This window comes from Panthera uncia (assembly GCF_023721935.1).
Source record: "Panthera uncia isolate 11264 chromosome C1 unlocalized genomic scaffold, Puncia_PCG_1.0 HiC_scaffold_3, whole genome shotgun sequence".
NCBI classification, from domain to species: Eukaryota; Metazoa; Chordata; class Mammalia; order Carnivora; family Felidae; genus Panthera; species Panthera uncia.
Genome location: NW_026057584.1, coordinates 65,651,160 through 65,677,729, shown reverse-complemented (window position 1 = coordinate 65,677,729; position 26,570 = coordinate 65,651,160). Strand labels below are relative to the sequence as shown.

Genomic DNA, 26,570 nt, shown 5'->3' with positions numbered 1-26,570 from the left:
GAACAGCCCTGCTTGCTGTCAGCTGAGATGAAAAAGAACTTTCCTTTCCTCTCCCCTCCCCCTCCCCTCCCCTCTCCTCCCCTCCCCTCTCTCCCTTCACCTCTCTCCCTTCCCCTCGTCTCCATTCCCTTCCCCTCTTTTTTCTTTCATTCTTTCTTTCTTTCTTTCTTTCTTTCTTTCTTTCTTTCTTTCTCTCAATGCCTAACTAATCTAACTTACTTCCGTCAAACATTGGCTACAAGGAAAGGTATTTACCTCAGGAAATTGTTCAGCAATGTTTAGAAACCAGACCATAGCACTTTTTTTTTTTCAATATATGAAATTTATTGTCAAATTGGTTTCCATACAACATCCAGTGCTCATCCCAAAAGGTGCCCTCCTCAATACCCATCACCCACCCTCCCCTCCCTCCCACCCCCCATCAACCCTCAGTTTGTTCTCAGTTTTTAAGAGTCTCTTATGCTTTGCAGACCATAGCACTTTCAACATTTTTATCTATCTAGTAACCAAAGCAGAGGGTCCTTACAGGATGGACTTAGATACTACTGATTTGAATAAAGAAAATACTGGTAAGTTTATTGAATGCTTTATTTAGTTTCAGGTTCATTTTGAGTTTAGAAACAGAGTTATGAAAACATAGGGATTATGTAGCACTGGTAGAGGACATTCACTGAGCTGTAAGGAAGGGACAGACTGGCCTGTTACACTGGCAGGCATTACTCAGCACTTTGGGCATTTTCATAAACTGACACATTTTGCTGGCTGCATAGGCAAGTCAGGACCCCTTGCACTGCTGGTAGAAAAGACAACTTCAGCAGCGAAGAAAAAGGAAAATCATGCAAATATCCAACAAGAACTAAATCAACTAAATGTCTTGGGTCCTATGTTCTCCTCCAACTCCCCTAGAAATATAAGCATAATCATTCTGACATATTGGGGAACCAAAATGTGTGCTACAGTGCGTTGAGTAAACGTGTTTTTGAATGAATGAATAAATGAATTAACTTGCAAGCCAAGGCTTACCCTCGGCAGTCTGCTCAGTGCACAGGTCATAAGAAGTGCAAAGCCACCCTTCTACATCTCAGGCTAACAGGCAAGCTATCATAAAACTAAGAGAACACCAACATATAGCCACAATGAAAATTTTCAGAGTTTTATTCAGATAAGACTTCCACTTTCTCTGAAATCCAAGAATGTAACATAACATTACATTAAGTGAAGATATGTAGACAACTAAAATAATATGGCACATTGCTCTTTGTTCTAATAGACACTGAACTTTGAGGACGTAAACCGTTCGTTGAATTTATAAAAATCATCTGGGGTTGAATTTATAAAAATCATCTGGGGAGATTTTAGAAAATACACAGTCCCAGACCCCACACTAGAATTTGTTTCAGAGGTCTGAAGTTGGGCCCAGCATCTGTATTTAAATCACCTGCCCAGGTGATTAGGATGTGTAGAGCTTGTACTTGATCAATGGGCAAGTGTTGAGAAACACTAGCACAGAAAAATAGATGAGGTACAGTATGCTTTACAAATATCAAAAACAAGCTTTTGGTACCTAAGCAATTGAGTTAATTCATGCACATATTGGTTTGTTGATAAGAGATGAATCCAAGATACAATTAATTTAAATGTTGGAAGGGGTCATTTCTGACCTGGAGATTATTTTCTCAACCATGAAATTTCATGATGAAATCGCAGGACTTACAATTGCTTGGTTCAAATTTTGGTTCTAATCCTTAATAGAATTGTGGCATTAAAATAGTTTCTTGACCTCCCTCAGCTTCAATTCCATCATTTATAAAATGTGGATAATTCTTACAGTAACACACTGTAGGTGCTTACTCAGTCCTCACTCCTTTTTGGAAATTGCCCCCTGTGTAACCCATGCTGAAAGATGAACCTAGACAGACATGTTCATACCACCTGACTCTCCCATCCCTTTCCCATGGCCATAGCCTGGTAGGCTAAATGAGGACGCTGATCTCAGGGGAGCCAATGCATAAGCTTCACTGAGCCAACAGGATTCTCTTTCTGGAGAATGTTTAAATTGGAGTAAGACTGACTGAGTGAGTCAGAATGTTATGGGAACCTGAACTGTGTGATCCAGAGTTGAGGCTGGGAAGCAATGCCTGGCCATGAACAAGCTGGGGATACAAGCCAAAACAGCAGAAAAGAGATAAGCAGAAACAAGAAGTAAGTGCACTAGCAAAGACTTGGCCATTTTGATTTGGTTCCTGACTCAGTTCCAGTTCAGCCTCTTCATTGGCTAAGGTATGTTTTGGTCAATGGGATTTTCAATAAATTACCTGTTTTAGGGCACCTGGGTGGCTCAGTCAGACATCTGACTCTTGATATGGCTCAGGTCATGATCTCATGGTTTGTGATATTGAGCCCCACGCTGGGCTTGCCCTGACAATGTGGATCCTGCTTGGGATCCTCTCTCCCTCTCTCTCTGCCCCTCCCCATGGTTGCAAATGATCTCTCTCTCCCTCTCAAAATAAATAAATAAACTTAAAAAATAAATAACTCTATTTTACTTATATGAGCTTAAATATGGTTTTAATCCTTGCAAATAAATGTTTCCTGACATAGATATACAGTTTGCACATAAAAGTTTCTTAACATTCTATCTTAACTGCCTAGCCTACAGAGGAGAGCAGGAAAGTATGGCAAAGTTTAGTGTCACAGATGATGGAGGGACCAGCCTCAGCCAGATAGTTTGTAGGAAGTTTGAGATCTGGATCCATGTCTAACTGTTTCACTGTCCAGTGTTCTTGTTTTAGAACCAGAAATTCAGGCAGCAGGGCTGATGTTTTATTAGAAACATTTATTGTCCTGACTGATCATGTCACTGAGCAATCCCATTTTATTCATAAAAGTGGACTAAAAGAATCTCCCAGTGCAATATCTTCCTCAAAAAAATTTGGTCTTCACCATAATCTCAAGCATTTGAACAAGTACCTAATTGGAATGTCAGAGCTATAAGTTGTAAAAGATGGATAAAAATTGTGACCAGAAAAAAAGGCAGTCATTATTATTACACCCAAAGCATTAAAGAAAAAATAAAGACATTTGGAGAATGACTGATATTTTTTCTTTTAATTTTTTTTTTATGTTTATTTATTTTTGAGAGAGATAGACAGAATGCAAGCAGGGAAGGGGCAGAGAGTGAGGAAGACACAGAATCTGAAGCAGGCTCCGGGCTCCAAGCTGTCAGCACAGAGCCGGGCCAGGGGCTCAAACTCACAAACTGCAAGATCGTGGCCTGAGCCAAAGTGAGATGCTTAACTGACTGAGCCACCCAGGCACCCCGAGAAAGGTTGATTTTGAGTAAAATTGTATACTGATAGGTCTGACACAGTGGGCTACCTCTAAAAGGAATCTCTCAACCACTTAATGAGGTGAGAGGTTGAAAGTGTCCTTTTAAATGACCAACTTAGACCTCTTAGAACATCTATCAGAAAGAACAAGTTTTAGTACAGTTAACACAAAGTTTGTGCCCAGAATATTAAATTGAGCCAAACGTATTTTCCACATAAAGTCACAGTTTTATACATCATTATATAATCTTTTGGCAGAAATAAGGAATAACATTCAGAATGTGGCACTTCAAAATTCAAAAGATCTTAGCATAAAAATACCTAGTGTTTTAGATGTTTCAAAGTAGGGCCAAATGTAGAAAATAAGTTGGATATGATAAAAATACCAGAAATTTCTATTCAGTTGGCATAGGCACACGGTTGCTAGGCATATATAGTAGAATGGAATTCAACAAAAAAAGGATCACTAAATACCAATCAATCAATATCAATCAATCACTAAAACTATTAAATCGCATAGCTATGCTCAGTTACATGCTATAGGACATAGGGCTATAAGAGATTTGCAGGATGCTCCCCTTTAATTATCAACTTCCCTGTGCAGACAATGGGGTCTATCCATTAATTCACCATGTCCCTTCCCCTGCCCCTCTAGCTGTTAGAAGCACAAGCTAAACTCAAGATCAAACAAAAATCACTATTACTTTTCAGCATTTAACAACATCTACTTTACCATTCTTTTTAGCTCTTTCCTCTTTATTATCCTGATTTATATCGTACTTGATTTTGTAAGTCAGATCAAATCATTTTTAGAAGAAATGAACCAAAAAAAACCCCACCTCTCCCTTGCTACAGTTTATGCCCATTTCCAGTGATTTGACTTTCTACTGAGATAAAAAAAAAATCCAGTCACACACTATCCACGCGACAAACCTGCACACACGTGCAGGCAGTTATTGTGTCTCTCCTCTAAACTGAAAAAAATTTCACTCCAGTATCATGGATACTATATAATTACTTGCATTACGCATTTGTTCCTTTCCAATTTCTGCCCAACTTCACTGATCTGCTTAGACACTGTAATAGAAGAATGATAATAAGGATAGCATAAAGATAATGCCTGACTTTTACATTAAGTTCCCTTAGTACAAATTACCGTATAGAAGTTGTTTAGTAATAGAACATCTCTATTTAGGCTGTGTCTCTGTATAAATCAATTTAATACTTTTTAAAAAGGATTAAAACAATAAAATTGAACTTTATATACAAATATATCCTATGATTCTCCTATTCTTCCAGCAATTAATCAGAAACAACAAATATTATTGACTTCCTTTAAACACAAGGGCCTTCTTGATTCCACCAGAATTAATTTTTCCACCATCCTGTTATCTGTTTACTTTGTTCTTGATTCAAAATATACTACATTATGGTTAAACTTAACACTAGAGTTTCTCTCGCCTTAACTAGTTTCTAAAAAGTTTCAAAGTTATTCTGGTTCCTACTCCTATATCCCTCAGAGCTATTAATATCATTTACTCCATGCCACTTAAAGTTTTATTCTCAATTTCAACATTGAGATCAGTGAAAAGTTATTAAACTGTAATAGCCTTTGGATTGATTTCAATAGGCTATAGTTAATATATTTCTCCAGGATGTCATGGAATCAGTGTTAATCATCTTGAATCACTTGAAATTACCCTAACAGCAATATTATATAGACCAATTGCTGCAGGAAATCAGGTTCAGAATTATTTTAAAGGTTCTAAGAATTTGTAATGCCAACTCCAGCTTTGGATTTCTGTTATATGTTTACTTTACACGTGTTCATACACCAATCTCTTTTTATATTTTATATATGCCACTATGTAGTAAAATACAAATTCTTTCATAGGAGGCTTTTTCCATCAACAGACAATGAAAGTTCAACTTTTTTCATGTGCTGGTCCTTCCTAATTCTGATCTAAAAGTTAGGGATTAATGATGAAATATACATTTTTATAAGTAGAGCATTACACCCTTTAAGTCAACAATATGGATGACATTTGTAAGGCTTTTACTCATTAAAGTTACATGAAAGATAAATCTTATTCTCTTCATTTATAATTATAAAAGCCAGTAAGTAAATTTACATACTTGAATATTAAAACTATTTGCCAACCAAACAGTTTTTCTGTTTCTACATTTTAGGATGTTAACGTTTAAAAGCTTTATATTGGCACATTCCATAATACAATAACAAAAAAAATAATTATATTAATATCCAAGATGAAGTGACTACATGCCGAAACAGCCATCTGGCTGGCCAATCTTTAATTTGGCATAGTTATTCAAAGCTAAGAAACCAATGTCTGAGATTTAAAACAATGACATAAATAAATATCTAAAATCTTAAAAGTACAACAAATGATAAAATAATCTCATTGTATGTATCTGAATCAATGCATTTAAAAAAGAAATAACCTTACTTTAAAACTGAAGGCATATCTTGGGCATTTCTTTGTTAATTTAAAACTAAAGTTTGAACATTTTAATATGATAGTTACCTCTAAGAAAATTATGTAAAACACTTACTCATAATGTAAAACATATATGCTAGCATTGACAAGATACTGAATTAAGGAAACAATTTTGTTTGCTAAATATATACAGAATTATTTAGATAATGTAATAATTACATTATATCTCATTGTTATTCAGATATAATAGGTATAGAGAAAATATCAATTACCAGATAAAACTTCAGTAAATTAGACACTATTTTATGGAAGACTTCAGTATCTTAAAGCATGGTTTTATCTGTTTAAGAATAAATAATTTTGGGTTGCCTCACTGGCTCTAAGCCTGATTTTGAATTTGGGATATACATATGAAAGACATGGCTTTTGTTCAGGCCTGAGCAGACAGTCTGTTAGGAGAGACACATTTGAATACCCGTAGATTACAACACCACATAGGTGTAACAAACAGTAAGTTATCTATGAGACACAGAGGAAGTGCGAAAGAGGCGATGATCAATTCTTTCAGGATGGGGCAGGAGTAGAAGCCTTGCTAAGAGAAGCTTCCTAAGTAGGTGATAGCTGAAATGGGTTTTATGAAATGGAAGGATATTCTCCAGGAAGACAGAAGAAAAGGGCTGAGGACATGTAGGATATGTAAAATTAATGTGGTCTTTTTGATCAGTTAGAAAAAAGTACAAAATAGAATGCTAATAATGTTTAAAAGCATCTACTCAGTGCCAAGCATTGTACTATGTACTCAATGAACATGAACTTTAGAGTTTACTATACAATTTGTATGGCAAATATGTGTTTTTGTCATTGTTTTACAAATGGGAAAACAAGTCAGAAAAAAATAAACCCTAATCAAAGTCACAGCATATTCAGCAAGAGCTGGGATATGAATACTGATTCATCTGACTGCACCTCCACGTTCTTCCCCTATATCAGATTTGCTGGAAATATATTTCTGCTCGTGGCAGGGTGCCTGGCACTATGCTTATAAATATATGTGCTGAGTGAAAGAAATGAGTGAATGATTTAATAGCAAACTCAATTTAGTCAGTTAACTTTATTGGTGGTATTTATGGATAGTAGAGAAAAGAAATGAGGAGAAAGAGCAGAGACACAAATTTGTCAGAACTTTCTAATGAAATGAAAGGGATGAAACTAGACATTAGGCAGAAAGGGATGTTTTCATTCTTAAAACTCAACTGTTAATTTTTGCAGAAATAATCACCATTTTCTAGAAGAGGAAATCAGGGAAGAGAGAGTAAAATAGAGACAATGATCACCATAGTCTAATGTCGCAGTGTAATCTAGTCAGAGAAGGACAGAAGAGTCCATCGGATTACCAACGTGGTTGTCCTTCATCATCTTAGTGAATGTATGGAAGTCCTAGAATGCTAGAAATATAAAAAAGATTGTGGTAGTTTAAAAGGGCGATGAGAAATGAAGACACTACTGAGCGAGTTTCTTTCGGGAAACTTGACGGTATAAAAGGACAAGATGTTAATGTAGCTAGAGGGAGAAGGAGCATTTTGATAAGAAGGAAAAAAACTTTAATATGCTGGCGAGAAAGAACAAAGCAGAGGATCAAGATCTGTGAGAAAACAGGTGTGGAGAAAACAGAAGGATTGGGAGGTTCATACAGAAGAAACTTGAAAATACAGACCCTCATTTGAGTGAGCAGAGATAGATCATTTCACTTCTTTTAATTTTTCTTCATCTATAAAAAGTGGCATTGAACTTGATAGTACATGAGAGTTTCATAAAAGGAAGGGCTAGATAAGACCATTCCTAAGGTTCCATTTGGCACCCATTTCCTTTTAACATTTTATATTTCTCCCCTTAGAATAATCCTTCTTAAAGGTAAATTAAGGTGTATTTTACGTATGGGATCTTTAACTGATATTTCTTGGTCAACAACCCTTAATGGAAAAGTTTCTTCATCTTTGAAATGAATTGGCCGCTTTGTCTTGCCAGCCTGCTGTTTGTAAGAAATTGCAAGGCTGCGAGTGAGAAAGGAAACAATTAATATCTGGTCCTGAGAAAGTAATTCCTCAGGGAATAAAAATAACAGAAAATACTTTATCCATGGGAGAGCACTTCTAAAAGGGAATGAGATAATTTCTCAGCCTATTTCTGACATGTTTCAAGGAACCTCAGTTAAGTCCTAAGGGGGACTGTCTTATATCTTATTCTTTAGGATTTTTGCCAAAGAGGAAAGAATGTGAACTTTTCTTCATTTAATATTTTGTACACATTTTTTCTTGGTGTACTTTGCCCCTATCCAGTGGGCATTCTTAGTAAATATTTTCATTTTTAAAAGATCCCAGAGTCAATAAACTTGTAGCCTGGTTGTTACTGTTTTGGTTTTGTAAAAATCTTTGAGCTAAAACTGCCATTTGTGAGTTTAAAAAAATCAATCATAAGATTTTTAAAACTGCTTTATCCAGGGTCTCCCCACTTTGTCAAAAGATTAGAACAAAGGACTGAATTTAGTTGTTAACATGGCTAACCCCAGGCCAGAATGTCATGGAGAGCTCTGGCAATAAAAGTAAAAACAAAGTCACAATTAACAAATGATTTTGTGGAATATAGACCTCATACCTATTAAAACTTTTGCTTACATACTAATGCTTTCTGGAAGCCCTTTACATTAAGATAATTATCACATATTGTGACCATATGAAAATAGTTTAAATCTATCTCATTTGGCTTACTTTGGTCAAAACAATCACTACAACCTCTGTTACATGGAAAACTCAATATAAAATAAAGCATTTGAATCGGAAATGGGATTAATGAGACTTTATTTGGTCAACAAATGCTTAATTTTTATTTCTGAATGGGAGTGCTAGATCATATTTAGTATTCACTTGTGAAAAAGCCATCTTCCATGAAGTCAGTGAAAAGGTGATATGTCACATCTGTCGATTTTTTTTTCAGAGATAGTGACATGAAATGTAAGCCTTTACCAAAATAAACTAAGAAACTTGAAAATCAATAATTTTTTTAGATGTTTATTTTTGAGAGAGCACAAGTGGGGGAAGGGCAGAGAGAAGGGTACAGAAGATCTGAAGCAGGCTCTGAGCTGACAGCAGTGAGCCCAGTGTGGGGCTTGCTCAAGAACCAAACTGCAAGATTATGACCTGAGCCAAAGTTGGATGCTCAACCGTTTGAGCCACCCAGGTGCCCCCAAAACCAGTAATTTTAACTTGTAGCAACAGGTACCCATATGGGATTCAGTTGGGAGACAGAAACCACATCCTAAACATGAAAGGTCTAATGTGAAGAATAATTAAATTATGATAGGAAATTCAGTATAAGGATGTAAGAAAGGTCTAAAGAGTGCCCTAAGGCTGAGGTAGAGCACCCAAAGGAGGATAAACATGGGAAGATTCTGTGGTTGAAGCCCTCTTTCTGCACCCAGTGTAGTTTGCTGGGGTGCCCCGGCCAGAGTTGGGCCACAATTGTGCAGCAAGCAGGAATAACCCTCCAGGGCACAGGTTAACCATGGCTGATGAATGGGCCTCCAGGAGGAATGGCATACCATTGTGGGCCTGAGTCCAGGAGCCTAGTGTCTGTGTTGGGAAGGCTGTGAAGTCACCAATGGGTATGTGGCTGGGAAAAATATCATCAGATGTCGCCACACACACACACACACACACACACACACACATCTCTAGTGGACCATGCAGTAGGAGTAAGTAAAATCAAAATGTAACATTTAGCACTGGAAGGAGAAGCCCCCTCCTCTTGAAATGTCCCTTCAGTGCCCTCTACTGACTAGTTTAACAGCACTGACAAAATTTACTGTAAAGGACAAATGTTTAAAGAGCCTAACATACTATCACTGCCTAGGTACCAAAGGGTGAACTTGAAGCTAAGGGACAATAAATTGGTAATGGGCATGTCTAATACAATGAATATTATTATTCATAATTATTGTTGTTATGGGGCATACTTTTTTTAATGTTTATTTATTTTTGAGACAGAGACAGAGCATGAGTGGAGGAGGGGCAGAGAGAAAGGGAGACACAGAATCCTGAAGCAGGCTCCAGGCTCTGAGCTGTCAGCACAGAGCCCAATGCAGGGCTTGAACTCATGAACCCTCATATCAGGACCCAGCCGAAGTCAGATGCTTAATGGACTGAGCCACTTGGTGCTCCAGGGCATACTTCTTATTAGCTACGCACGTTTCATTTATTTTTACCAATCAACTACTTATCGCTTACTCTTTGTTGATCTCCTTAACTACTTTTATAGGCCAATGTGGAGCCAAAGTTGCTGTCATATAAACTGTTATCTTCTTTATCCGCTGGCAGTTCTCCAAAACAAATAGCAAGTCATTTTTGAATTCCTATAAGCATTTATCTGCAATTCTTGCATTACTTGCTGGCTTCTACCTCTCCTTAGCTCTACTTGTGAACATGTCCCATTTTCTGTTTTAGTCCACAAGCACGTTGAGAGCAGCATCTGTCTTTGCATTCTTCACTATACCTTACTAAGTACTTTCTTCACGAATGGTACACAGTAAATAGCAGCTGAGTTCATCAATAAGATGATTGGAATAACAACACTGTCTCCCAAGAGTGAGAAGTGCAAAAGCATAAGAATTTGAAATTCAGCAGCTATAGCAACAATCAAAAGCTAAAATATAGAACATTTTATAGTAAAGTACATAAATACATTTCTTCACATAATTTTCTTTTTTCCTAAAGTCAAGAATTAATATTCCTCATAGAATATCTATTAATTATCTTTGGTATTATGTTGGACATTATGACAAACAAAAACCTTTGTTCTAAATTTAAGTTGCAGTTTTGAATCTTATTATACCCCATCAAGGCACAGTACTCGGTGTGCATTAAGACACTAATCCATGTAAATAAGAACATTGATTTTCTTAATATCTGTAATTCTGAAGCTTAAAGATGGTATAAAGTATGTTCAAAGTTTCAAAGAAGTAATGAATCCATCTTTCTAAAGACATTTTTTTTTATATATCCAGCTTATATTTTTTATTTGGAATCTAAATAGTTAAGAGTAGCATCTTAGCAGTCTTATACATTGTCTAATACAAAGTAGGTTCTCAATATATATTTGTTAAGTGAATGAATAGTAATTGAAAAAAAATAAGTGATGGAAAAAATTATTTCTTGTTCTGACCAACTTACTGACCATTCTACTCCAGGGCTGATTAATATTATTATAATGCTAAAACAATATTATTGGTTAATATTTCCTCACACTTGTCTATCAGATTGTGAAATCAGTTTATATACTGATCATAAATATAATATGGAACAATAGACTATAGGAAAAATTAAACAAATGTAAGGCTCAATCATGGAATATATGGTGTCATTAAAATTATATTTTTGGATTATTTCTGATGACATGAAAAAATGCTTAAGATGCAATATGTGATACAAAATTGAAAACACTATAGGAATCCTATTATGCAAACAACAGGAATAAAAATTATTTAGAGAAAAATGTTAAAATATTAAAAACAATGCCCTATTGTTATTGTGGGAAAAATCACATAAAAGACAGTAAGATGGTGAATATTATTTTCTTCATTATACTTTTCTAAATATTCTAAGTTTTCTATAATAACTACAAATTTTACAACTATAAAGAATAATACTTGGATAACTTTTAAAAGTTAGACTCCAGTAAAAAACCAATGTATACCTTGAAATGACAAAAGAGAAAGTAATCAAATACTGAATTGACTCCTAATGCTAAAGATAGTAAGAAAAAAGCATTAAGAATTACTTTGAAAAAACAGTGTTAATCATAATATATATGGGATCTATAACAGGAGTTTGGAATTTGCATAAGAAATAGAAGAATTATTAAAATCACTATATAATTCTTCAGGATATTTTCATAAAAGTGGTATTTTTACAGAAGTGGTATTAAAGTATAGACTTGCCAGATGTTAGACGTTACCCAAAAATCGGTTCTGGTTTTGTTTCATTTTTATTTAACAAACATCTCTTGAGTACTCATGCACTCCAAGATGAACTTGGCAGTGGTGAAAACACTTAGTCACAACAGGCAATAGATCGGCCAGTATTGCACAGAACGTACTAGAGTGTCGAGGGAGGCTGAAAACTAAGCATAACTCAGTGCCGCTGGTGCTGTGATAGAAGCCTGTGCCAGCACAGACACAGCACACAGAAAAATGAATCATCTTGGGGGAAGATGAGTTCGTGGCTTTTCAGGCAGAGAAAGAAGCAGTAGCAAAGACTTGGAGAAAGAAACAGTTTCAGATATCCACAGAAATGCAGTTAGTTCTGCAGGACTAATGGTAGGCTAGGTAGGCCATGGGGAAGAAAGAAACCTAAACAGCTCATCCTGAAGTGTTTTTTTTTTTTTTTTTTTTTTTTTGTTTTTTGTTTTTTGTTTTTTGTTTTGTTTTTTTTACCAAGAATATCACGTAGAGTTTCAAACAGTGGAGATCTGATGTGCTTGTTAGAAAGGTCACGGGTGACTATGTGGAGGGCTGACTCCAAGATGAGAAGATGAAGAAAAGCCAATAGAAAATTCTTACGTTGGTTTAGTTGAGGGATGATAAAAGTCCAGACAAAAGTATTAGAACATTTATCTTTATGACCCCTGATTTACTTTGATAAACTTTTGGTTCACTTTTACTAGAACTTAGTGAGCTAAACTGATATGTGCCGCTCATATTATAGTAATGGAAAACCTACTGGTATAATGTGACAAATATTTTCTCTATTAACATAACTTTAAGTGACTGAGTTAACCTACACTAGAAAAATCTCGACTAATGCGTGTCTACAGTGTAACAGACATAAATGTACCATTGAATCTGATGAATTATCAAATTTGTCCTTGTCATATAAAGTTTTGGTCTCAGGCCCTTTTTTTACTGTTAATATTATTGAGAACCCCCAAAAGCTTTTGTTTATGTGGCTTAATTTTATTAATATTTACTATATTAGAAATTAAAACAGAGAAATCATGATATTATTTATAAATAAAAAAACAACCATATGTTAAAAATAATATTTTAAGTGAAAAATAATTATCGTTCTAAAAGAAAAAACCTGAGAGTGATGTTATTTTATAAATTTGTAAATTTCTTTCATGTCTACCTTAATGTGTAGATTCTTAAATTAGCTTCTACATTCAGTCTATTATAAGTTACATTTGAATGAAAGAAATATGGCCTCACATAGATTCGTAGATTGGAATATTTTTTAATGTCTTAAAAAAACTTTTTTTAATGTTTATTTTTGAGAGAGAGAGAGGGAGAGAGAGAGAATAGCCTGAGCCGGGGAATGGCAGAGAGACAGAGAGGGAGACACAGAATCTGAAGCAGGCTCCAGGCTCTGAGCTGTTAGCACAGAGCCCAACGCAGGGTTCAAACTCACAAACTGTGAGATCATGACCTGAGCCAAAGTTGGATGCCTAACCAACTGAGCTACCCAGGTGTCCCATGTAGTTTGAAATTTGTAATTACCTTTTCACTTAATTGTGAAGAGTCTTCTTTGATAGTCTACCCAAACTAGACAACTGGAATCTGAAACCATTATCAATGAACTTGTACTCTGCTATACTAAAATCTCTTGACCTATCTTACACTTTGAATGGATCCATTTTCCAGGTATGATTTTGTATCATTATCCACTGTTCATTTGTAAATGTATCAGTTGACTGAGTTATGTAGATATTTGAATTGTGGAAACATTTCATTATCCATCTGTTAACATCACTAATTATCACATCAGAAAATCCTTTAAGTTTTAGAAGCTGCTGAGTTCAGATAGAAGTTTTCGAAACTTCTAATTTTCAAATATTGTCATTGGTAACAACAAATATTCTCAGTTACTTTTATTGAAATGAAAGGCTTACTTCATTTTCAAAAAAAATTATCTCCCAAATAGCCAAATTTGAATGACCAGAACTTGTCTGTCAGTCCTTCTTTCAAGTAAAAATGATTTTCCATGGAAAAGCAACTAATTCAGTTTATAACTCAAACAATTGCACAAGTGCTTTTTAAAAAAAAATTTAATGTCTATATTTGAGAGAGACAGAGAGAGAGAGAGAGAGAGCAAGGGAGGGACAGAGAGATGGAGACACAGAATCCAAAGCAGGTTCCAGGCTCTGAGCTGTCAGCACAGAGCCTGATGCGGGGTTCGAACCACGGACTGTGAAATCACGACCTGAGCCAAAGTCAGACGCTTAATGGACTGAGCCATCCAGGTGCCCCACAAGTGCTTTCTTTTGAGTCAACCATCATCAGACTTTGGTATATGGCACATACTCTTTATATGGATTTCCCATTTCAGCACACGGAATATTAAAACTGGCTTTTAATTAAATTAATTTATTTATTTACCTGTTCTTACTTGGAGTGAATGGCAGTGAACAATGCAATCACTGCTAGTACAGTTTAGTGCCACTGTCATAATAAGTTTAAGGCTAGAAGTTTTCATTGCTCTTGTATCGTAAGGGCAAATGTCAATACAGTGGAAAAGGAAAATTCTTTTGTATTATTATGAAAGTAGTTTCAACCTGATGTACTCCTTAAAAGGTTTCATGGGAACTCAAGAGGCTCAAGAGGGACCACATTTTGAAAGAAAAAAAAAACTGCTGAAATCATGTTAATAATTTTTCTATTTTTTATATTATATTTCATATGTACCAAAGACTATGGACATACTGAGAACATGATTGTAGAAGTATTTTTACATAACCCACTGAGTGGAAGGAGAGTTAGAAGTGAAACTCAAGTTCTTCATATATATCCAAAATCTACAAAGGACTTACCAAACTCAACACCTGAAAAACAAAGAATCCAGTGAAGAAATGGGCAGAAGACACGAATAGACAATTTTCCAAAGAGGACATCCAGATGGCAAACAGGCACATGAAAAAATGCTCAACATCACTCATCGTCAGGGAAATACAAATCAAAACCACACTGAGATACCACCTCACACATGTCAGAATGGCTAACATTAACAACTCAACAACAAGTGATGTTGGCGAGGATGTGGAGAAAGGGAACTCTCTTGCACTGTTGGTGGGAATGCAAACTGGTGCAGTCACTCTGGAAAACAGTGTGGAGGTTCCTCAAAAAATTAAAAATAGACCTACCCTATGACCCAGCAATTGCACTAGTAGGAATTTATCCAAAGGATACAAAAATGCTGATTCAAAGAGGTACATGTACCCCAATGTTTATAGCAGTGCTATCAACAATAGCCAAAGTATGGAAAGAGCCCAGATGTCCAACAATTGATGAATGGATTAATAAGATGTGGCATGTGTGTGTGTGTATGTATATATACATATACGTGCGTGTGTGTGTATATATATACACATACACACACACACATATATACATACACACAGTGGAATGCTACTTGGTGATCAAAAAGAATGAAATCTTGCCATTTGCAACAATGTAGATGGAACTAGAATGTATTATGCTAAGCAAAATAAGTCAGTCAGAGAAAGACAGATATATGATTTCACTCACATGTGGAATTTGAAAAATTTAACAGATGAACATAGGGGAAGGGAAGGAAAAATAAAATAAAAACAAAGAAGGAGGCAAACTATAAGAGGCTCTTAAATACAGAGAACAAACTGAGGGTCAATGGGGGTGGGTTAAATGGGTGACAGGAATTAAGGAAGGTACTCTTCGGGATGAGCACTGGGTGTCATATGTAAAAGACAAATCACTGGGTTCTGCTCCTCAAACCAAAACTACACTGTATGTTAACTAACTTGAGAATAAAAAAAATGAAGCTCAAAACAGAGGATAAAACAGAATGCCTAAAAATGAAAAAGAGAGAGAGAGAGAGAGAGAGAGAGAGAGAAAGTAAAGGAGAATAAGATAAGGTTTGGTCCCAGGGGAGAGTAAGCTGGGATTCATTCTTTGTTATTACATAGGGAGTTTTATAGAGACCACCTTGTGTTTTCTTTTTTCCTTGCTTACTGATTTCTATTTCAGTTAACTATGTTCAAACTTCCTTTTTTGGAATTTCTTCAAAAGGTATTCTTGTCTTCATGCATACAGGTTGGTCTATAATCCTCTAAATGCCTTACATATTGGTGTGCAATCTTCCAGGCTCCTCAAATCACTGGAAACCTGAAACGCCAAGGTCCAGGTGTCACTGAAATATGGCATTCTAGACCTGAAACCAGTCTGTTGCCTCTTTGGTTTTGTACCAACACACTGACATACATAGCTCAAAATACCACTGGCCTTTTAAAATGGCATATCACATTCCAGGATAATACAAAAACTGCTGCCTGGTAGCATTTGTCAAGTCTCAAAGTAACTCTTTCCAGGATTTTCAAATCTGTTGAATTTCTTAGATTGAAATATTTTATGCAACAGCATTCTCTTAGTTTTTTTTCACCTCTATAAATATGTAATTGGAAATCCTGAACTTTGGTTTCTTTTCATTATTCTATATTTCTCGTTGATTTTAAAATTCTTAATATTTGCTTAAAAATAATCTGGATATTGTCATCTAAGATTTACCATTAACTATCTCTTCTTCACATGGGTTCTTCCCACTACACTCTCCACACAAATAATTCCACATCTCCAAATGCAACGCATACTGATAATGACCCACATTGCTCCTCTGTGTCCTCTGGCTCAATAGTGTACATTGTTAATGTATTCTTATCATTATTCTATTTGATAATCTTATAAACTGATTTTGCCAGTTTGATGAGTTTTATTTGAAAGAATTTAAAAATTCATCTACAAACTGCACAAGTATTTACAGGGTTTTTTTTTTTTTTTGGTTTGCTTTTTTTTTTTTTTAAGGTTTATTTATTCATTTTTGAGAGAGAGAGCACAAACTGGGGGAGCAGAGAGAGAGGGAGGCACAGAATCCCAAGCAGGCTCCAGGCCCTGAGCTGTCAGCACAGAGCCTGATGCGGGGCTCTAACCCACAAACCTCAAGATCATGACCTGAGCAGAAGTCAGACGCTTAACCAACTGAGCCACCCAGGTGCCCCCGGTTTGCTTTTAATGTTCTCAATCTGAGGTCAATTTTTACTAAAACAATCCATTACAAATGGTAGGTGTGTCATAAATATAAGATGACTTTCCTAAAATTTTGCTGAATTCTAAAGGGAGAAGTGAGAGTACTAAATTACACAATTTTTAGAACAACACTCCTTTGACATTTAAAGCTAACTTTATGTTAGGCCACTTCCCAAAGCTCATCCATTGTTACAAAATTTGCAAAATACTAATTTTATTATAGAGAGTTTGTGAGCTGCTAAAATATTCAAACATTCAACTGTTTCCTTACTAACTTTACATTGAGTTTACTGTTTTGATTACACATACAATAAAGATCTTTATACAAAATAGATTTACCCAAATCCATCAGAAAAATAATGGATGCTAACTTTTACTCTGGGTTTTTAAGCAACAAAATGCTAATTTTAGAGAATTTTGTACAAAAAACACTTTGGCATATAAAATAAATAATTAATAATCATAATTTTGCTTGTGTAGAAAAGAATCATTTTATCATCTTTACTCTTTTATATTTTCCTTCTTGCTTTATGTAATGAGCATGTATTACTTTTGTTATAAGAAAAATAAGAAATAATATTCTACTTTTTGTTTGAATTTATAGGGGTGCCTGGGGTGGCTCAGTTGGTTAAGTATCTGACTCTTGATTTGGTCATGATCTCATGGTTTGTGAGTCTGAGCCCCATGTCGGGCTCTGCACTGACAGTGTAGGGCCTGCTTGGGACTCTGTCTTTTTCTCTCTCTCTCTGCCTCTCCCTTGCTCACTCTCTCTCTTTCAAAAGTAAATGTGTAAACTTAAAAAAATCAATTTAAACTTTAAAAAAATTACAAAGAAGAAAGTAGAAATCAGAATCCCATAGATGAGAGATAACTATTAAATTCTTTCCAGTTGTTCTTTTCCTAAGTAAAAACACTGCTGCTTTTTGTTTTTCATTACTGAGCTCCTACTAGATATATATGTTTGTATGCTCCTTTTTATGTACCCATTAGATCCTGAGCAATTTTGCAAAGAAGTAAACATTCCTGAAACAATATGCTTAATGGCTTCATAAAATCTCATTATTTGTAAGGACCATGGTTTATTTAACCATTTCTCGAACATTGTGTATGTAGACAGTTTTCAGGTTTGTTGGGGTAGAATTACTCTTCTTAACCAAGGAATAATTTGGTATGACTGTTAGTCAAAGGTCCCAGTTCACCCTTAACTAAGGCGATCAGATTTATAATCCAGACTTGAATAACCAGATGCTTACTTCCTAGAATTTTAATTAAAAATTTTTTTTTATTTACATGTATTTATTTTTGAGAGACAGAGCACAAGTGAGAAGGGGCAGAAAGAGAGGGAGACACAGAATCTGAAGCAGGCTCCAGGCTCTAAGCTGTTAGCACAGAGCTCAATGTGGGGCTTAAACTCACAAACCATGAAATAATTACCTGAGCCAAAGCCAGACGCTTAACTGACTGAGCCACCCAGGAACCCCCTAGAATTTTAATTTTTAATCCAAATTACCAAAAAAAAAAAAAAAAAAAAAAAGCCTGAAGTAGCTAAACGAATTCATCCTAGGAGACAACAGCACCTTGCAGAAACCACCAAAAGTCCAAAGTAAGGGCTATCTGACTGTCATGACCTCTCCTACTCTTGTCATTTCCAGTCTAGACTCCTCAACTCCTCCTCAACTCTGTGAGCTGTACTAACTTTCTAAGGGAATACTTTTATACTTAAATTAATCTCAGTATCAGTTGCTCAGTTGCACTTTGACATTAATTATTTTATTTATAAATTCTTCATTGATTTCTAATTTTTATATCCTTTTGTGTCACTTTTGTCACTGAAACAAATAAGAGCCTCAGCTAAGTAAACTTCTCATAGATTATGAAAGCACACATGAGATTATAGGCACACAAGATTAATCAACATCACCACTCTTTCTGCCCACTTTGTTATCCATCATACCTCTTTAAATAGAAACCTAATTAATTTCCTTTATTGGACTATTAATATCTATACAGACAACTCCTCATTATCCAGTGGAAGAAGGTTATGAATAATGAAAACTCACCATTAGTATAACAACAATTTTATCAACAACGTCTTACGAGTTTCTATCTTCTTTGCTCATTGTTTTAGCAGTCATTGGTATAGTCAGAGAAAACTGCTATGGGCTGAATTGTGTCCCCCTCAAAATTCATATGTGGAAGCCCTAACCCATAGAACCTCAGAATGTAACTGTATTGGAGACTAAGTTAAGATGAGGTTGTTAGGGTGGTCTCTATTACAATTTGACTGGTGTCCTCATAAGAAGAGGGAATCTGGACACAGAAAGAGATGCTAGGGAAGCATACACACAAAGAAAAAACTGTGTGGGGACACAAAGAGAAGGCTACCAGCAGCAAGTCAAGGGGAGAAGACTCAGAAAAAAAAACCAAACCTGAGAACACCTTGAACTTGGACTCCTAGCCTCCAGAACTGTGAGAAATAAATTTCTATTACCCAGTCTGTGGTATTTTGTTATGGAAGCTCTAGTAAACCAGTACAACAACCAACCCTATTTGGATGACACTCCTCTATTTCAAGTTCAATGGTTCCCTCAATGGTGTTTATGAAAAAAAGGAGACAAGCAACATATATTATAAAGAACATACGTGATGTTTGCATAAGTTTGGGAGAGTATGTGCAATAGTAGAGATGTTTCTTAGAAATTACTAATAATCTTTCTGCAAAAACATTAGCTCATTACTCCTTACCTCATTAAATTTCCAGTAGAGTCACAAATGAATACGCTATCAGTTATAAGAAAAATTTTGACAGGAAGTTAGGTTAAGAAAGTGTTTACTGTTATAGGTATGTGGGCCAATTTTCATATACTTAAAGTTGTATGGATTCTCAAAAAGGGAGAATCTCATTGCTCTTTTCTTAAAGAAAAAAGACATCGACAACACCCAATATATGCAATAACTGACACTAAAGACACAGATGTACATAAAATATAGCACCAGCAAGATTAACGTGACAATTCAATGGGGGAACAATAGTCTTTTCCACAATCTGAGGTCAAACACTTGGTTCCTGGACCTGTTTTGAAAACATAGACAGAACTATGGTTGTATTAGTTGCATTATTAACTTAGCTCCACATTCTGTTTTGTTCCCTACTTAAGTATGTTTTATGTACCTCTTAACCTCATGCATGATCAGTCAATAACTTTGCCTTTTTGTCCCTACTCCCTGTTTATACATTGATTGTGGAAACCTAATGGTTTCCTAAAGGGTATATTTGTCTTGAAAGTATCTGACATCTAATCATACCAAGTCCCAAATGCCACCTCATTGTCCAGAAGAATGCTTACCTCCAGATTATTTCAAGCCCTCCCCCCAGCTCAAGGTTTCAAGGAACCCCTCACCCCCCTCTCATGTATTTACCTCTTTCCCCAAACATATATAAGCTGTCCGGAGACTCAACAGGGGCAAGAATTTTGGGAATGATCTCCTGCTTTCTCATTGATCTGCCCTTCTGATAATAAAACTTTCTTTGCTTCAAAACCCATGCCTCAGATGTTGGCCTACTGCGTATCGGGTGCACGGACAAGTTGAAATTCAGTAAGAAACTAGTGCTGGACAACTGGATATCAACATGCAGAAGAATGAAGTTGGACTCCTGTCTCACAGTATTTATAAAGATGGACTGAAAATGAATCACAGGTATCAATGTAAAAGTTAAAACTACCAATAGAATAGAAAAAAAGAAGTAAATTGTCATGACCTTGGCTTAGGTGATGGTTTCATATATATGACATCAGAAGCACAAATGACAAAAGAAAACATTAAAGCCAAAAATTATAGATGCTTTCATCAAAGTTCAAGCTAAAGTTGTAGGTGGGGGGCACCAAAGGAGGAGAAGGCCCTAAGAGATGGAAAGGACTTTTTACCACTTACAGGGTTAGAAGCAAGGTTCATTCTAAGAGAGAATTTCACACTTGCTAGAGAGAAATTACAATGTTTGTAGGTAACTGAGAGGGAGTGGGAGCAAACAGGCAAGAGATATAAAAAGATAAACTATTAGAATGTGAATTCTGAAGCAATATACACATAATAAAGCATTTAATATAGATAAAAATGAAAGCTGATGTTGATATTTTACCATATTATTTCGAGATCCTGTTAATTCATTTGCAAAAAAAAGATTTGTTCAAACACCTCTGGGTGCCTACTATGTCCTGACCAACCTAGGGAATGACAGACTGGTTTCCATCCTTATCATCAGCCCACACCTCCCAAATTTAGCCATTTCAGGGGAAAGTGCTGAAGTGTAAGCAAGGACTGGATGCCTGGGGCTTTTTTTTTTCTTTTTCATTTTAACTAATTATTTGCTGCCACCTAACCAATAATCTCAAAGAGATTTTTCTTAAAGTTTTTTAATGTTTATTATTTATTTAGCTTCGCGTGCACAAGCAAGTGGGGGTGGGGCAGAGAGAGAGCGGGACACAGAATCTGAGCAGGCTCCAGGCTCTGAGCCATCAGCACAGAACCCAACATGGGGCTCGAACCCACGAACTGTGAGATCATGAGATCATGACCTGAGCCGAAGTGGGACACTCAACCAACTGAGCCACTCAGGCGTCTCTCAAACATTTAGTGTTTTTAAACATTTAAAAAGCCAATTTCACTGCATTCTAGGAAACACAGCATTTTTCACAGAACTTTACAAATTGTTAAAAAAAAATTTGTGTGTAAAAATGAGTGGTTTAGGTTTGTTTTGTGTTTTTTTTTTAACCAGTAATTTCTCACCAGTAAATATGCAACTTAAATTTACTTGATATTGATATTGTTCCTCAGTTTGTTTTTATTTTTTTTAATTTTTTTTAACGTTTATTTATTTTAATTTTGAGACAGAGAGAGACAAAGCATGAACAGGGGAGGGTCAGAGAGAGGGAGACACAGAATCTGAAACAGGCTCCAGGCTCTGAGCTGTCAGCACAGAGCCTGACGCGGGGCTCGAACTCATGGACCGCGAGATCATGACCTGAGCCGAAGTCAGCAGCTTAACCGACTGAGCCACCCAGGAGCCCCCCTCAGTTTGTTTTTATAAAAGCCAGCAACAACGAGGGCCCTAAGCAGGGCTCCCCAGATCTGGCTGGTCATCTGTGTGGCCCCATTTCCTTCCATTTCTTCTACTCTCTGGATTCCTAATAAGGTGGATGCCAATTCTTACACCTGTGAGACACCGTGTCCTTGGGGAAATTTATGTTTTCTCCCTTCTCTCAGCCCTGAACACTAGACTGAAGACATCATGTGGGCAGAGATTTTGTCTTATTCACCATATTCCTGTATCTAGGATACAGACTGTCCTGTACTACAGGAGGGCACAACATTTTTTCCAATGAATGAATGTAGCACATTTAGGGAATTATTCTAAATCAACGTATATGAAATTGTGACATGTAGTTAAGCAGATGAATTACAGCTGCCCTCTACAGATTGCACTACCTGAGTCCTGATTATCTGGGCTCAGTCATAGTTCTGCCATCACACAGGTGATCAGGGGTGCTCAAAAGAATAGACCGCAGTCAGCCTGTTTGGGTTTGTTTGGGCTCTGCCACTGATTGTCTCCCCAGGGGCAAGTTAATTGGTTTCCTTATCCATAAATTGGTGATTAATAATAGTACCTATCTCATAGATTAAGTGGGAATATATTTGTAAAATTCTGCTCAGAATAGTGGCTGGGATGGAGTAAATGCTATGCATCTTTGCTAAAGAAAATAATTAATAAATGGAAACTAGGAACGTGGACAAAGGAAAAAGTTGGAAAAGCACAGTTAGAGGCAGTTTTGGGGAAATTTGGTTTAATTGTTTCTTTTTTTTTTTTGAACACAGTTGCTCTGAGAATAAATCTCTTCATCACCCCCTACCCTTCACCAGTATAATCTAGTATAAATTAGCACTCACCAGTATAATCTAAACTGAGCTGTGAAACAGGCTTACTTGACTAATCAGAATTTTCAAAGGGTAGTCATTACTTCACAAATCACAGCCCCATTGACCCTGACATTGAAGACAGCAAAAGCATCAATAGCTGATTCTCAATACCTGTCCACCAACCCCTGTACTCTTTCTTCTCCCCTCCCCCTTTCAAGATAGCTATTTACCTGGGAGGAAGTGATGGGTTCAGCCTCTTCAACTACCCAGGAGGAAAATAAAACCTTGTACCACATCCCCCCCAACCCTGGCTAAATTTTGGAGGGGTGCTTTCAGGTGTCAGGCTCACACCAATATAAATGCATGAGGACTGCCCAGTCTGTGAAGTCCTAGGGGTAAGTCCAAACAAGCCCCAGATTTTTCCCTTCCTTGTCTGCAACACATACAGAAGATGCTCTTAATGTTTTTTTCTCTCAGAATCTCTGGGTTCCCTGACAGTGCCTTCTGTACAAAGAACTAGAATGTTTCTTACTGGATTCCTCTATTGAGATTCTGGAGTTTTCATTGCCTTATTGGTGGCAATAAAGTTTACTTATAGGTCTCTAGTCTGTCCCTTTGCCCCTGGTATTTCTAGCTGCTAATGGAGAATCCTGGCCGAGATCCCCTGTGCCTTCTTGGATACTGTATAATTAATTAGGCCTCCAATTGTGCCTTCCCTTCCCCTCTCAAGGATGGAGAAACCCTCTAGCCCATGCCTTAAAGGGAAACTGCCCTAATAAATGAGTCTCCAGATACCAAATTTCCCAGCAAGAAGGGGCCATATAAACAGACACTATAAGTATTGGCGGCAGAATCCAATGTATTAATTACTTTTACTAGTAGGAGCGTCCCGGATACCTTGGCTGCCTAAAAACATATTTGAAAAGCCAGACCAACGATATAAGGAGGGAAGAAAAAAAAAAAAAGCCATACAAAGGAGTTGCAGTGAGTTTAATGAAAACTAACTCCATTACTGGGTTCATGTGATATAACCAGCCACTGGGCTCTGTTCTAGAGGTTTAAAATGTTACCTCACCCTCTCCAGGAAATTGTTTTCCCGTAAATCTCTGTGGCCATCCATTCCTGTCTACACATTATGTTCCTAAAATAGACACCATCTAAAAATCTCTTCAAGGAGCTTTGTGAAGGAAGGCCTAAATTGCAACACTGCTCCTACAAGAGGGATGCACTGGTTTCATAGCAATTACAAGCAAGAGCAACAAAGGAGAGGTTTAAAGTTTTTCACCCTAGTTATTCTTCTTCCAACATGCCCAGATGAGGGGTAAAGTGTCAGGCGTCCACTGTATGTGCAGAAGTCCCAAGCTGCATCACCCTGGAGGGTCAGGTCTTGCAGCAAATAGGAAAGGTAAGCTACCCACTGCTCCCTGGACGGGAGAAACTAAAGCAGGAATCACCAACCTCAGCATGGAATTTTCCTATTTCTGTTCGGCATCATCCTCTTGGGATGCTTTAAAGTGCTTTATGGAGAAATATGTCCTGTTACTACACTAGCGCATCAGAAATACCACTTGAACCTGTAAATCCACATAAAAAGAAGCCACATTTTATAGGTGTGATAGCAACAGTGTTGGCAATTTGCAAGTTTGCCATTGCATCTCAGAAAATATTTAGTCACATGCACGTAGAGACAGAGCATTACCCTGCTTTGGCTTTAATTGTTTCACGGGACACGTGAAAAAGCACCTGCAACCACTCTCTTTGGACTGATTTGCTACAGAGAAGTGACAATTTTCAGTGAGTAACTGCAGAGAGCAAAAAGACATATGAGAAGTAAACGTGTCGGGGAGGTGGGGGGAGCTGGTCTTTAAACACATACCTCAAACAGGTAGGAGAGAGGGAATCCATGATAACAAAGGCGTTTGAAAAGCCTCACGTCCACCCAGAGACATTTCTTGTGCAGTTTGGAAAAGCAAGCCGGTTCACACGGGGAACCGAACAGCATCTGCAGTATCACTGCCGATCGTGACCTCTGTCTAATTAAAAGTAACTCGGTGTTTCCTGTTTGGCATTCCACAGAAGGGACTCGTTCCCACTTCCCTCCAGCTCCTTTGGTGGCGCGGTTCGATCCGAGTTAGGGGGAATACATCATTGTTCCTTTCTTGCCCAAGCCCAGCCTCTGCCCGAGGAGGCTGAACACCCCTGCAGTGCTAGCTAGGCTCCAGCAGCAGTCCCGCCGCCTTCTTCCTTCCTGTGGGGCTAACGCTGAGATCTAATTTTTGCTCCATCCTTAGGAACAATATGACCTCTATTCACAGCTAGCTAGTCCAGTTCTACAGCACGGGTGAAGGAGGGGGTTTCAAAAAGGAGACCTTGAATAGACTGAAGGCAAGCAAAGGCAGGAAGAAACTGGCCAGGTTCCAAGCTATTTCAGGCCAAAGAATCCCATCTTGTATCAAGATGCTGACTGCAAAACAAACCTGAATTCAGTTCGTGGAAGGTGGAGAGAAGAGGGGGAGGGGTAGGGGAGGAGAAGGGGAGGAGAAGAGAGGGAGGAGGGGGACCGTTGGTCCGAAATCACATACAAAAATGGACTTCCTGCTCAGCCCAAACTGTATATCCTCGGGCTCTCTTTCCACCGGAATAACTGGAATGAGTATGACTAAGATCGCAACGAAACAACCAGATGGCTTACCTGATAAAAAGGAAAATTACCCATCTGCAACGAGGAACAGCATCTCCCAAAGACCAGATGATATAACAACGTGCCTTCAGCTGCAGTTGTTCAGATTCCTTCTTGCAAAAGGTAACAAGTATTTACAAGGGCTGCAGTCTCACTGAGGCAGGACACACATACACGAACACACACACACGCACACATACACACATGCACCAGAGACCTCTGCAGTATCCTCTCGGCTTCATCCTCGCCTCACTCTATGGTACCTAATACAAATCAGCAAATAGCTTGTTTAAAAAAAAAAAAAAAAAAAAAAAAAAAAAAGTGGAGGGAGCACCTTACATTATATCGCCATCTAGTGGCCCAACACTAAATATTTTCTTACCAGCCAGATTTAGGTGCTCTTTCTCAACCTCTTTTCTGTTTCCTTCTTTCCCTTCTTCCCTGTGGATCTCATTATTAACTTCCTCTTGTTACTCCTTCATTTCCAGTTGGTCTGTCATATCAAACCCCTAATGACTCAAAGATGAGAAAGTTTAAAAGTAGATACAACTATCTTCAAGCATAGCCAATAACTTGTGTTGCTTTTGCATTTTACTTTTGCTTAAAAGTGTTACTTTATTCTCACTATGAAATCATTGCTATCTTAATGAATTACATAATTTGCAAATAAAGTTTTGTCTTCTTATTCCACCAGTAGACAATTGGGTGGCCCTTTATTTATTGTCTAAGGCTTTACTTTGAAGATCTACTTGAAATTTTTCTCAGTTTTAATGCTGTGTTTAGTGGTGGGTCTGTTTTATAGTGAACAGCTCAGTGTGAGAAGATGTGAGTTTTACTTCAATTTCAACACTCATGAGCACATGCCTTTGAGCAAGTCCCTGAGCTTCTCCATAAAAACTTACATTTCCCCATCTTTATCTACATTTAGATGTTAAACTAGATTATCTTGCACCCTAAATGTCAGTGGTTTTATTATCTCTTACCACAATATGTTTCCCTGTCTTGTGAATTTGACCCAAAGTTTAATTACAACAACATGGTTTGGTAAGCAAATATATACATTTTGAATCAAATGAAGTAACACCTAT

The 26,570-nt window shown here is 37.0% G+C and overlaps 1 protein-coding gene across 1 annotated transcript in view; it reads right to left on the bottom strand.

Annotated features, from left to right (window-relative positions):
• LOC125911566 (sodium channel protein type 1 subunit alpha) overlaps positions 1-25,738 on the bottom strand; it is a 128,204-nt gene extending 102,466 nt beyond the window's left edge. Inside the window, exon 1 of the mRNA XM_049615552.1 lies at positions 25,495-25,738. The gene's annotated coding sequence lies outside the window, so the exon portion shown is untranslated. The remainder of the gene's footprint in view (positions 1-25,494) is intronic.
• Positions 25,739-26,570: the final 832 nt, after the last annotated feature.